Source organism: Tupaia chinensis, unplaced genomic scaffold (assembly GCF_000334495.1).
Source record: "Tupaia chinensis unplaced genomic scaffold, TupChi_1.0 Scaffold000238_1, whole genome shotgun sequence".
In the NCBI taxonomy this organism is placed as follows: Eukaryota; Metazoa; Chordata; class Mammalia; order Scandentia; family Tupaiidae; genus Tupaia; species Tupaia belangeri.
In genome coordinates, this window is record NW_006159716.1 from 7,349,212 (window position 1) to 7,360,801 (window position 11,590).

Below are 11,590 nucleotides of genomic sequence, written 5' to 3' on the forward strand. Positions count from 1 at the left end.
ACCACCACCACCACCACCCCCCGCCCCGCTGTTCCCTTCCCTCCTGCTCTGCACCCAGGGAGGGAGTGACCGAGTTCTTCACACGGAGGGAGGGAGTGACCGAGTTCTTCACACGGAGGTGGCAGACTAGCAGCTCTGAGGTCAGCTGTCGCACATGACTCGCCAGGCTCCATGACACCGCTGGGGTCTAATTTCAGAACCAAGTAACTAAATATATCCAAGTCGGCAGATGATCATCTCTCTGGCTCAGGAGGGAGTGTGGGGAGGCAGTGTGGCCCAAAGGGTAGGAGTGGAGGCTTTTGGAACAGATCTGGAGGGACCAGCAGATGGCGTAACGGTTACGTTGCCGGACTCCCATATGGACAACCGTCGTTTGAGTCTCGGACCCGGTGGCTTAAACTCACGCCGGGTGCGTGTGCGTGCGTGCCCAAGATCCCAAGAGGAGAATGGAGGAGAAGGGATTGCGGCGTGGCCACCTCCCATGGGGTGACTTCTTGCTTTCTGTCGTTCTGTCTCTCTGGTGCATGCATGTGTCCTATAGCAAAATCTCTTTAAAAAACTAAACTAAACTAATAAACAACAAAAAATAAAACCAGATCTGGTTTCAGGCTCTGCCGCTGCCACTCCCCAGCAATCTGTATGGTGTTTGTGCTATGCCTTGGTTTCCCCATGCTGGCCGACCGAAACTCACCCTGAGTGCATGGTGCCCAAGACCCCGCGAGGAGGACAGAGGAGAAGGGATTGTGGCGTGGCCATTCCCCTAGGGGCTTTCTCGTTTTCTGTCTCTTTGTCTCTCCAGTGACTGTACGTGTGCTACAGCACAAAAAAAAAAAAAAAAAAATCTTCCTCTCAGTAAAAAAAAAGAAGATCACCTTCCTCAGAGGACTGTGGCGAGGAAGAAATGAGGAACATGTGAAGGCCTTTCTTAGCCAGAGCCTGGCACTCGGAGAGGCGGTGACCATGGCAGTTTGGAGGAGGCCCTGCCTAGTGAGTCCAGCACCAGGGCCTGGCTCAGGAAGCCTCTGCGGTCCTGCAAGTGCCGAGGCTGCCCCTGGGGAAGTGGCCTGTGTCCAGGCATGTGACACGGTATTGAGAAAAGGGGAAGAAGACGGAGAAACCAGCCCAGAAGGAAGAATCCAGTCCTCCTCCCACTTTCCTTTTGGGGAAATTTATAGCAATAATATTCCTTTTTAGCTTTTTTATAGGCCCTGTACTGCCGCCCACCTCACTGTCCATCCCAGACCTCACAGCCTCCTCCTGTGTGCTCAGTCCCCAGGAACTTCCTTATGGCGACGACTTTCCTGTCCCTGGCTGTGATTGGACCCCAGTCCAATTGGCCTCCCCCACTCCTCAGTCCTTCACTTTTCTCCCCGAGCCTACTGGATTGCAAGTCATTTACAAATTGTTCAGAAGCTCAAAGTTATAATCAAATCCTACGGCGAATGCCACTTATGTGGTTTCTAACATTTTAGCCAAAAAAGGAGAGAAGCCCTTCAGTGGTAAGAAACAAAATAAGAGAACACTTAAGTAAGAGAGTAGGTATTGCATTTCTCAATTTATAAATATACCTGATGCTAAAGAAAATGGTTCCCAGACCTTGTTTCCTGAACCGATTCTTGACAAAGAAAAGATTATTCATCCCTTGCAGGGACGTAACATGCTCTCCTTCCTAGGGGTGTTTGCCATTTGGAAGGGCCGCAGGAAGAGAACAAACAGGTGACGATTTACTATGCTGGGTGCTGATGAGTGTTATGAAGACCACACAGAGCAGAGAAAGACATTGAGAATGGTGGAGGTGAGGGCAGGTGTCTTTTTTTAAGAGGGATTTTTGCTATAGGGCATGTGTGCTCACCAGAGAGACAGAGAGACAGAAAGCGAGAAATCACCTCCCAGGAGGGATGGCCATATTGTAATCCCTTCTCTTGCATTTTCCTCTGGGGATTTTGGGCACACATGTGCACGTGTACCTGGCGTGAGTTTTAAGCCTCTAGATCAGGACTCAAACCGTGGTCGACTATGTGGGAGTCCAGTGATGTAACCGTTACACTATCTGCTGATCCCAGGCATGCGAGGTGGTCAGGAAAGGGCTCTCAGAAGAGAGCTGCAGGAGGTGCTGGAGAAGCATAGGAGAGTCAGGGGAGAGCTTTCCAGGCAGTGGACACTGCAGGTGCAAAGGCCCTGAGGTCAGAGGGGCCTCACCTTGCTTGAGGAATGACAAAAAGTGTGGCTAAGAGGGGAGGAGGCCAGCAGGAGGTCAGGAGGGGATGGCACAGGTGACGGGGGCTTGGCAGACTGGCAAAAGCTTTGGCTTTGACTTCAGATGAGAGGGGAGCCATCACAGAGGTGGTTTTGTTTTGTTTTGTTTTTTAATTTATCTGAGGGTATACGCACTTGCCAGAGAGAGACAGAGAGCCAAAGAGAGAGGGAGAGGGACTTTCTCCTCACTTCTTCGCACCCTGCCGAGATTTGGCGCATGCCCACAAATGCACCCAGCGTTTGTCCCTAAAGCTGGCCGGGGCTGGGATTTGAATCTCGTGCTTGGCCATGTAGAATCCAGCTCCCCTAACCACTAGCCCATGAGGCTGGCCTTGTTTTTATTTTTTAATGATAGCAGGTATGTGCATGCTCTGGGGTGCTGGGGGTGGGGAGAGAGAGAAACGCACCCTGAAAAGACTGTCATCACACAGCAATCCCCCCCTCCCAGCCCTCCAGCACTTCAGGATCCTGGATCCCTGCAGGCTGACCCAGGATCTGGACCCCTGAATGAATGGCCATGTGGCCTCTAGCCCTGCAGGGCACGTGCACTCCAGTTGCACCCAATGGCGGGCCCATAGCATGGTTTTAGTAGAAGAGGGACAGGATCTGACTTGGTGTTGCTAAAGGACCACTCTGGCTGCTCGTGCAGAACAGGCTACACCAGACAGGGGGGCAGGCAGGGTGCACCTATCAGGAGGCTGGTGGTGGCTAAGATGAGGTGGCGTCTCAGGGCACTGGTTCTGGAAGTAGAGCTGACAGGGTTTGCTGGTAGGCTGGACATGGGATGCAGGAGGAGGAGGGGAGTCGTGGGTAGCTCCTTGCTTTCTGGCTAACACCAGGTCAGCAGGAGACTAATACAGTTGTGGGAAACAAGGAGTGCCTCACGCATGAGGGTATTGAGGGCCGGGAGATTTGGCTGCCAGAGGTCAGTGAAGGGAAAGGAGCATAAAACTTATCAATCTTTCTGCTCCTTGATGTTTAAGCCTTAGAGTAGGCTGGGGCCAAGGCCTGGCCCAAGAGGAACAGGGTAACTGTATGCAGACATGGACTTCAGAAGGTTCTAGCAGTCAGGGTGCAGCACTCCCCCCCCCCATTACCACCCCTCCTGGGGTGCTTTCCAGGAGCTGGCACTCCACCCAAGAACCCACAGTGGCCATTCTGATGGGTGGTCTGAGTGCTGCCTGGCAGTGGGAGGCCCCCAGAAATGCTCACCTTCCTTCCCCTCCTCTTCTGCCCTGGGAGCCAAAGCCCCACCTGCTCTCAAGCCGCAAGATTGATTTTGCTTTCAGGGTTGTTATTGTTATTATTATCCACTTAAACAACTTCATAGGGGAAAAAAACCCTCCCATGACTGTCAAACGCTCACCATTCATTCTGGAGTCCCTGCCCATACCTGTCGATATGTTTTTACATAGCAGTAAACAGTGGTCCGCTCTGCTTTCTCTACTGGCTTTATCTCCTACGCACGTCTTCTGCTATTGACTGAACCCTCAGACCTGTCACTTTAATGGCCGCAGGGCACCCCCTGCATTGATGTGCTGGAGTGTGGGTCACCAATTCTCTGCTGCGGGGCGTTTGGATAGGTGCCAGTTTCCCATTCTTCTAAATAGCTCTGCCGTGAATATCCTTATTACTTTTCCCTTTTAAATTATTTCCTTGGGGCCTATTCCCCAAAGTGAGACGGCCTAATAGGTCATAGGATAGGAACAGTTTTCTGGTTCTCAGTTTGGACTGCCGGGTTGTGCTACAGGTTTGAGCTGGCATTGCGCATAGCCCAGCCACAATGGATTTTATCATTTTAATTTATTTTCTCTGGTTTAATAGTGCATTATGACCTACTTTTTTTAACTTCCAATTTCCACTTCCTGAAGCCATATTGGGGCCTTTCAGCACCTCCGAATAACAAGACCGGCTCTATGCAGAACTTTACAGTTTACACGGCACTTCCTTACATGTCATCTCACTTTGTAAGACACTGTGAGCCTAATATTGTTATTTGGGGAAAGGGAGTTGAGTCGAGCTGAGTGCTGGAGTAGAGCTTTTCCCAGTGCCTGGCGGACCTGCCTGCTTTTCTGCTACCGCGTGAATGAACGCCCACTCGCCAGCCACCATCCTGATCTTACTGAGGGCTCCGTATCCCCAGAGGCCCATCTGAGCCGGAGTCCCGCACTCCTCCCGGCTGTCTCCTCTCGGCTTCCTCTTCCAGGCCTGCACCAGAGCCCAGGCTGAGCTCTGTGCATCAGGGCTGGGCCTCAGCTCCAAGGGGCTTTGGGGAGTTGCATTTTCTTTTTGCTGCCTTTAAGTTTATTTCTGTATTTCTTTCATAAGAGAGAGAGAAACAGAGCAAGAATGAGAAAGAGAGAGAGAGAGATGCACCAACAGGGTCTCCCTGCACAATTCCCCCCCCCAGCCTTTCCCAGCTGTTCAGGATCATGGGTGCATGCATACCCAGCCTGGTGTGTACATGCTGACCTGGGAACTGAACTCTGGTCTTCCACGCAGCCTTCAGCATCGCAGAGCATGCACCACCGCTGTGCCTCTGTTGCTGGGCCAGGGCTCATGTCCTGCCCTTTGCCCCACTGAGTGTTTGGGTCAGGTGGGGCTTGGGGGCCTCTTTTCGGCAAAGCCACTGCCCTCTCTGTTCTCTGGCCCAGGACCAGCCCAGGCTCTGTGTTCTGGATTGGACACCTGCATCTGGCAGTGTGTCTCCAGTCCCACCAGGAGGTGTCCCTATTTCTAGTGATGATGCCTCAGCCCTGGGCACAGAGCCACCTGGGGCTGTCAGAGTCCACACGGGAATGGAAGACACACCCTGAGGTCTGAGCTGGTTTTACCGTCGCTATCCAGCTGCACTTCTGGGGTGCCCTCTAGGTGACACGTGGTTGGTAGCTTCCCGTTCTGCCAGTGTTTAACCCTCGCAATGGGGAGCACTCGTGCACCCATTTTATAGTCAGGACACTGAAGCTTTAGACTAGAGGGTTAAAGGATTTGCCACTGCCTGGACAAGAGCTCCACACGGTGTAGACACAACCCTTGGACTTGGTTCAATAGATACAGGTTGACAGGTGGGGGCTTGGTCCGATTTAGACTCTTTGAACCACAGCAGTCGGGTCCCGTGGACTGGCAGAGCTTGGTTGCGCTGGATGGCCAGGACCTAGGCAAGAAAGTTTGACGTGAGTAACTCTGTACCCCTGGGCCCTGTTTCTTGGGCCAGGCAGGCTCAGGTCCTAGCTCCTGACTCCTGGCTCCTGCCCGCATGGGGTGTAGTCTCTCTTTCCTGCCTCCATCCTGGATATTCTTCTGGGAGATCTTTCCTCCCACTGATTCCACTTTCAGCCCAACTTGATGCTCTGCTCTGTCGGGATTATAAACTCTTCGTATCCCTTTAAAGAGGACATCCTAGTTCTGTTTCACATTTTCCTCTTGCAGGACTTTGGAACAGGTTTTCCAAGGGTCCCAGGTTATAGTATCAAGTGGAAATGGAACTGGAATGTATCCAGTACCCACCAGGGCCTCGTCCCTGTGCTACGTGTTGAGGGTGCATTATCTCATGCAGTCCTCGTAACAACTCACAGATTATTTCCACGAAAGCCTGAGAGGAATTTCCCCATCCTGCAGATGAAGAAGCAGGCTCCAAGAGGTCAAGGCACGCCCAAGGCCGCATGGCCATCAACTCCTGCCCCTCTCACCACACTGGGCAGCCCTCCAAGGCTTGCATCTGTATCCTCCAGGCAAGCAGTACTCAACGTGAGCCATGGCCTTTCTGCTCTTCTGTGACTATCCTGCTGCCCTGGTCAAAACTGCCCTATGTCCCCGCATCACTGAGAGTTGAGTTCCTGGTGTCCTGAGGCTTACCAGAGAGGAAGTCCCTTTAGGGTTTCTCTCAGGAGAACCTGAGAGTCCTCATGCAGAGGGCCTTCCCGGTGGCCTGTCCAGACATCCCTGAGTTCTATCTGTGGGTGTGCAGATTTGACTTCTGTTGACCCACAGAGAGTGTGCGAGCACCCCCTGGCACCGTCAGCACCTGTGCGCCTTCAGTGAGGCCGGGATACGGCACAGCACCGGCCACCACTTTGAGCAGAGGAGGTTTGTCAAGAGTACCAGCCTCTTCTAGAAGCTTCAGGTTCTGCAGAGACAGGCTCTGTGAATAAAACCAGGCCCTGCAAACAGTAGCAGCCGCTGCATCTGACTCTGAAGGCAGACGTTTTTACCCTCCGACATGGTTGCAGGGCGGCAGCCTGCACTCCGATCCTCTCGGTGGCTGCTCACCATATTTGGCAACAGTGCCCTTGTACCCAGAGGTCAGAGACACGTACACTCGGATGGGAGAGAGACTTTTGCAGCCAAAGGGGAGATGAGCTGAATATGGGTTTGCTTTTGATTAGCAAAAAAGGCCTTGTGGCAGCGAGCAGACATCAATATAGTTTTTGGCCGGGGAAGGGCAGAGGTTCTTCGTCGAGGAGGGTTTGGCCTTGTTTGGCTCTGGATCCTGGCATGGGGGCCGGAGATCGGTGCTCAGGAAATGTCGTAGAACAAATCAATGAATCAATGGCAGATTAAAAGGTGATGGCCTGTGCCCCCTGAAAGGTGGGAGGACAGGGCATGAGAGGGGTTGAACTTGTAGTTAAGTCTACGTCTAATGACTTGAGAATGACCCAGGGTGGCGGGCCGAAAGACTGCTGGTGCCCCCCCTGGGGATGCCCTGCGCTGGGGTGAGGTCTGAGGAGACCGTGCTGAGGGGGCGGGACTGTTCCGCTGTTTCAAACTGGGTTTCTCAGCGCAGAACTGGTGCCTCCCGCAGACTCCAGCGCCTGGTTCATCCCCTGGTGGTGAGCAGAGGGCAGGCTCCAGCCAGCTCTATAGGACCGGGCAGCCCCCACTGCAGACAGCACAGAGAGGCAGGGTTCGTTTTCCTGAGAGGTCCCTGGTTGGTGGCCCCTGGGGCCGCACGAGAGCCTGGGAGTATCATCCTTGGCAGAAAAAGGTCCAGGTGGGGCCAGCCAGGCTCCTGCCCAGGAAAGTCTCCTCCCAAGCCCCCGGCCACCATTCTCTAAGCAGCTAATTAAAAGAGAAAAACCTGTTAATATTTCAGCACTGTTAACTCTGCTAAATTATTAAGTGTCCATTTGCATTACATGCATAAGAGGATCGATAAACATGTGCGTACCAGGAGCTGGCAGGGTGAGAGGTGTCACGCAGGGAGGGATGGCTTCTAAGGATGCTGCACAGGACCGGCCCAGCCAGTGCCATAGCCACCAAGTCCTGAGCTCTGAGCCCCGCGTCCTCAGCACTGGGCCAGGCACGCGGGAAGTGGAAGTGCACAGGGGTCAGCGTGAAGGTCGGGAAGGCAGACTCCAGACCAGCAGGGCCGCCCTGTGCAACTTAACCTTGCTGAGTCTCACCTTCCTCAGCTGAAAAGTGGAACGGTGATAGGCTGGCTCAGGCAGTACCTAAGGGAACAGACACAGCGCTCAGCTCAGTACTGGCGGAGTCAGTGCTCAGTACGTGCTAGCAGCTATGATTATTGTCCCCTGCTGGGGCTGGCGGTGGAGGCCTGAGTGGTAGCATGGCCCTCGAGTTCCCAGCAGTCCCTCCATGCTCCCTGTCTGCCTCTCAGCAGGTCTCTACAGGCACGGTTCTTACACGACATACTTCCCTAGAGCAGGGCCTGTGGGCCGAGCTCCCATAATCCCAGCACCAGGTTCAGCACCTCACATTGGAAGAGGTTTGTTGAAAGACTGTATAATAGTAGCCAGGTTCTGAATCACCTGGCCCAGAGCACCAAGTGATGCTGACAGAGGGTGGCTCGGGTGGTGGTGTCTGCTCTGCCACCTGGTAACTGGGTAGACGGGACCAACCCCAGGGAGGGAAGTCTGCAGCCACCCGCCCACGACACATTTAACTGTGCAGGAAGTTCTCCTGCTTGCAGGCACGCTTGCCCTGAGTCAGGAGTAGGGAGCAGAGCCACAACCCTGACTCAGAAAACCCATGGGGCTTTTTACTGAGGTTTCCGTTCCTGTTGCTGACGGCCTCTGCATCCGAATGGACCCACCTGCCGCTCACAGCACCCCTACCCCTGGCTAGCAGCTGTGGAGGAAATTCTCTCATGGGGATGGGAGTCCTTGACCATTTTCCACTTCGAAGTGCCAGTGAGGATTCTTTTTCCAACCCCGGGCAGATTGGAGTTCGCTTTAACCTGAGTCCCTGAGCCTTTGTCGCTTCCTCTCGGGGCTGCTGGGTGCTGGGAGCCTCGGTCTCCACTTCAACTTTGGTGTGTGCACTTCCGGGGAGGAGAGGTGTGAGCTGGCAGACCAGACGCCCTCCACCTCGTTAGACACTGCCCCCAGGGTGATCTCATGCCGTTGGGCTGGTCTCAACCAAGGGGCTGTGGAGGGGGAGTGGTACACCCCACAGCTGTTAGTTTGTGTTCACTTGCAGATTGGCATTTCCCCGCCCGTCTTACAGAGCACTGCTGTCTCCCAAGATGTTAGGAGGCATTCTGCCAAAAAAGAGTTTTATGGCCAAAGAAGTTTGGAAAGCAGTGGATTAAACTGCATTGGGACCAGCAGATGGTGTAATGGTTATGTCGCTGGACTTCCACATAGTCAGTTGTGGTTTGAGTCCTGGACCCGGTGGCTTGAAACTTACACCAGGTGCGTGTGCATGCGTGCCCAAAATCCCAAAGGGAGAAGGGAGGAGAAGGGACTATGGTGTGGCCACCCCCCCTGCAAGGTGATTTCTTGTTTTCTCTCTCTGGAGAGTGCATGCGCCCTATGGCGAAAAATCTCTCTAAAAAAAAAAAAAGAACAACGGAGTTACTTAAATGTGTTTAGTGCAGGACTTTTCAGAGCATTTAATAATGCACCCTGTGTGCCGTGTCTCTCGGAGGCGGGAGGGGACTGCAGCACCCACTGGCAGTGGACGTGTTCTGCCGTGACTGTCAGTGAGCACTTCCTGGCGTGCAGGATGGAGGATGCTATTTCTGTTTTCCGTGAGAGTTTGTTGACGGAGCTCAGGAGAGTGAAGTAGGAAAGGCCTCATAGATCAGGAGGGGAAACACTTGGTTCCAAAATCCTGCACAACTTTCCCTCCACCAGTTTGGTGTCAAGCAGAGATTACTAAACCCAGCTGTGCCTCGGAAATTCCAGGGGAGCTTGTTCCAAATATAAACTCCGAGGCCCCACCCTTGAAAAGTCAGCCCTGGGAGTTTGCATTTTAACAAGCTCCCTGGGGATATAAGCAGAATGTGTGTGTGGCGGGGTAGGGGTGATTCATGGTAACTGGGACAGTGACCAGAGTCCCAAGCCAGCAGGTTAGGAGGTCTGGGTGTGAATCCTGGCTCTGCTGTTGTCCCAGTGAGTGGCACGGACAAGGTGTTTTCCTCCTCCAAACCTACGTCCTTCTCTGACCTGCCCTCTCTGCCTCTCGGGACTGGGCAGGGAGCTTGGGAATCTGCCGTGGGCCTAGGAATGTACCGACGCCCGTCTGTGGAGAAGGCAAAGGTCCTGTGATGCGAGGGGCTGGAGGGCTCCAGGGGAGGTTGGTTCTTGAGAGGGGTGCAGGATCATTTATAGACTCCTATCGCTGGCTGGCACTTCGAGTTTTAAAGCCTTTCCAGGAGTTTACTTGTTTGTTCACAACAAGTCCATTTTCCAAACCAGAAAGCTAAGGCTCCAGGAACTTGCCGAAGCCACACAGCTGGGGGTGCTGGGTGCTGTGTCGTAAGCGGAGGGTTGCTCGGGAAGGGCTCCATCCCTCCCTGTATTGCCCAACCCCAGTACCGCCTCCAGCATGAATTTTGAACGTCACAAAACGTCCCTACCAGTTCAATGTCTGCTTTGAGCGAGGGGCTGGGATGTAGGGGACCACAGCGGGTGGTCTCCCATCCTGTCCCCTGCTCCAATTTCTTCTCAGGAGCTGTCATTTATGGGGCGCACACATGCTATTTGACCAGATGTTTTACATATATTGCTTGAAACCCCCACACCTGCCCTGGAAGAAAGCGTCATCGTTTTCATTCTACAAATGAAGAGGCAGAGGCTCAGAGAGGTTTAGTCCGTGCCCAGGGTCACGCAGTGGGTGGGTAGCAGAGCCAGGAATCAGTCCCAGATTGTCTGACTCCACAGCCCTGCTCCTTCCGTCTCTCTCAAGCAGACGTCTCTTCTCCCACTGTTCCTTGTCCTCCCCGTTTTAGAGTTGTCGCGGCACTCTCTCGGACCACCCCGTTTACTCTGCTTTCTTGCTTGCTCTCTGTCTCCCCAACAATGCGCTTTGAGAGCCAGGCCTGGTTTGTCTTCATGACAGTTTCTCCAACACCCACACCGGAGCCCGGCCCAGAAGCATCTGTGGTTTGATAGACGGAATGAAGCGATCGGGTCTCGGCCCTCATGACACAGGCCCTGGCTTGGCTGCCTTTCGAATCAGAAGCTGCTGCTGGTGGAGCTTCTTGGGGTGTGTGGCGCTGGAGGCTGAGGTTATGCAGGCCAGGGATCTCTTTGGGGTTCCAGCCATTCCGGGGGTGAGCAGAATCAAGGGGAGGCAGACTCACGGAGACTCGGTAGGGGTGACAGGCACATGGAAATGCCAAGGCCCGGGACACTCGGAATTCAGCTTCTAGCGAGCACCCATTCCAGAAGGAAACTCTCCACCTGGAACTAAATTCGCCATCATGGAGAAGACAGAAACAGGGGGTTGGTCATTGTCATGATTGGGAAATCACCCGGACCATCTCAATGGTCATCAGAGCAGGTGGGAGCTTTTTTTTTTTTTTAAATTGAGGTATAACTTAGACACAGTGAAATTTTTTTTTTTTTAGAGGTTTTTGCTATAGGGTGCATGTGCTCGCCAGAGAGACAGAGACAGAGAGACAGAAAGCGAGAAATCACCCCCCAGGGGGGATGGCCACGCCGCAATCCCTTCTCCTCCATTCTCCTCGGGATTTTGGGCACGCACGCACACATGCCCGGCATGATTTTTAAGCCACCGGGTCCAGGACGTGAACCGTGGTTGACTACATGGGAGTCCTGCGACATAGCCATTACGCTAACTGTTGGTCCCAACACGGTGAAATCGTAAGCAAATACTTTGTGTTTACATGTCAGTCCACCCTCCCATGTCAAACTACCACTCCTGTCAAGAAATGCAGCGTTTCCAAGCCTCCAGATGGGATCCCGCCTCCTTCCCAGTAGATAATTCCCTGTCCCACCCAGAGCAATCACTGAGAGGCCTCTGTTACCACAAACTCAGCTTTTCCAGCTTGGAATTTTGGATAAATGAAACCATACACTCTGTACTTCTGGGTTTGGTTCTTTCCATTGAATTACGCCCGTGAGGT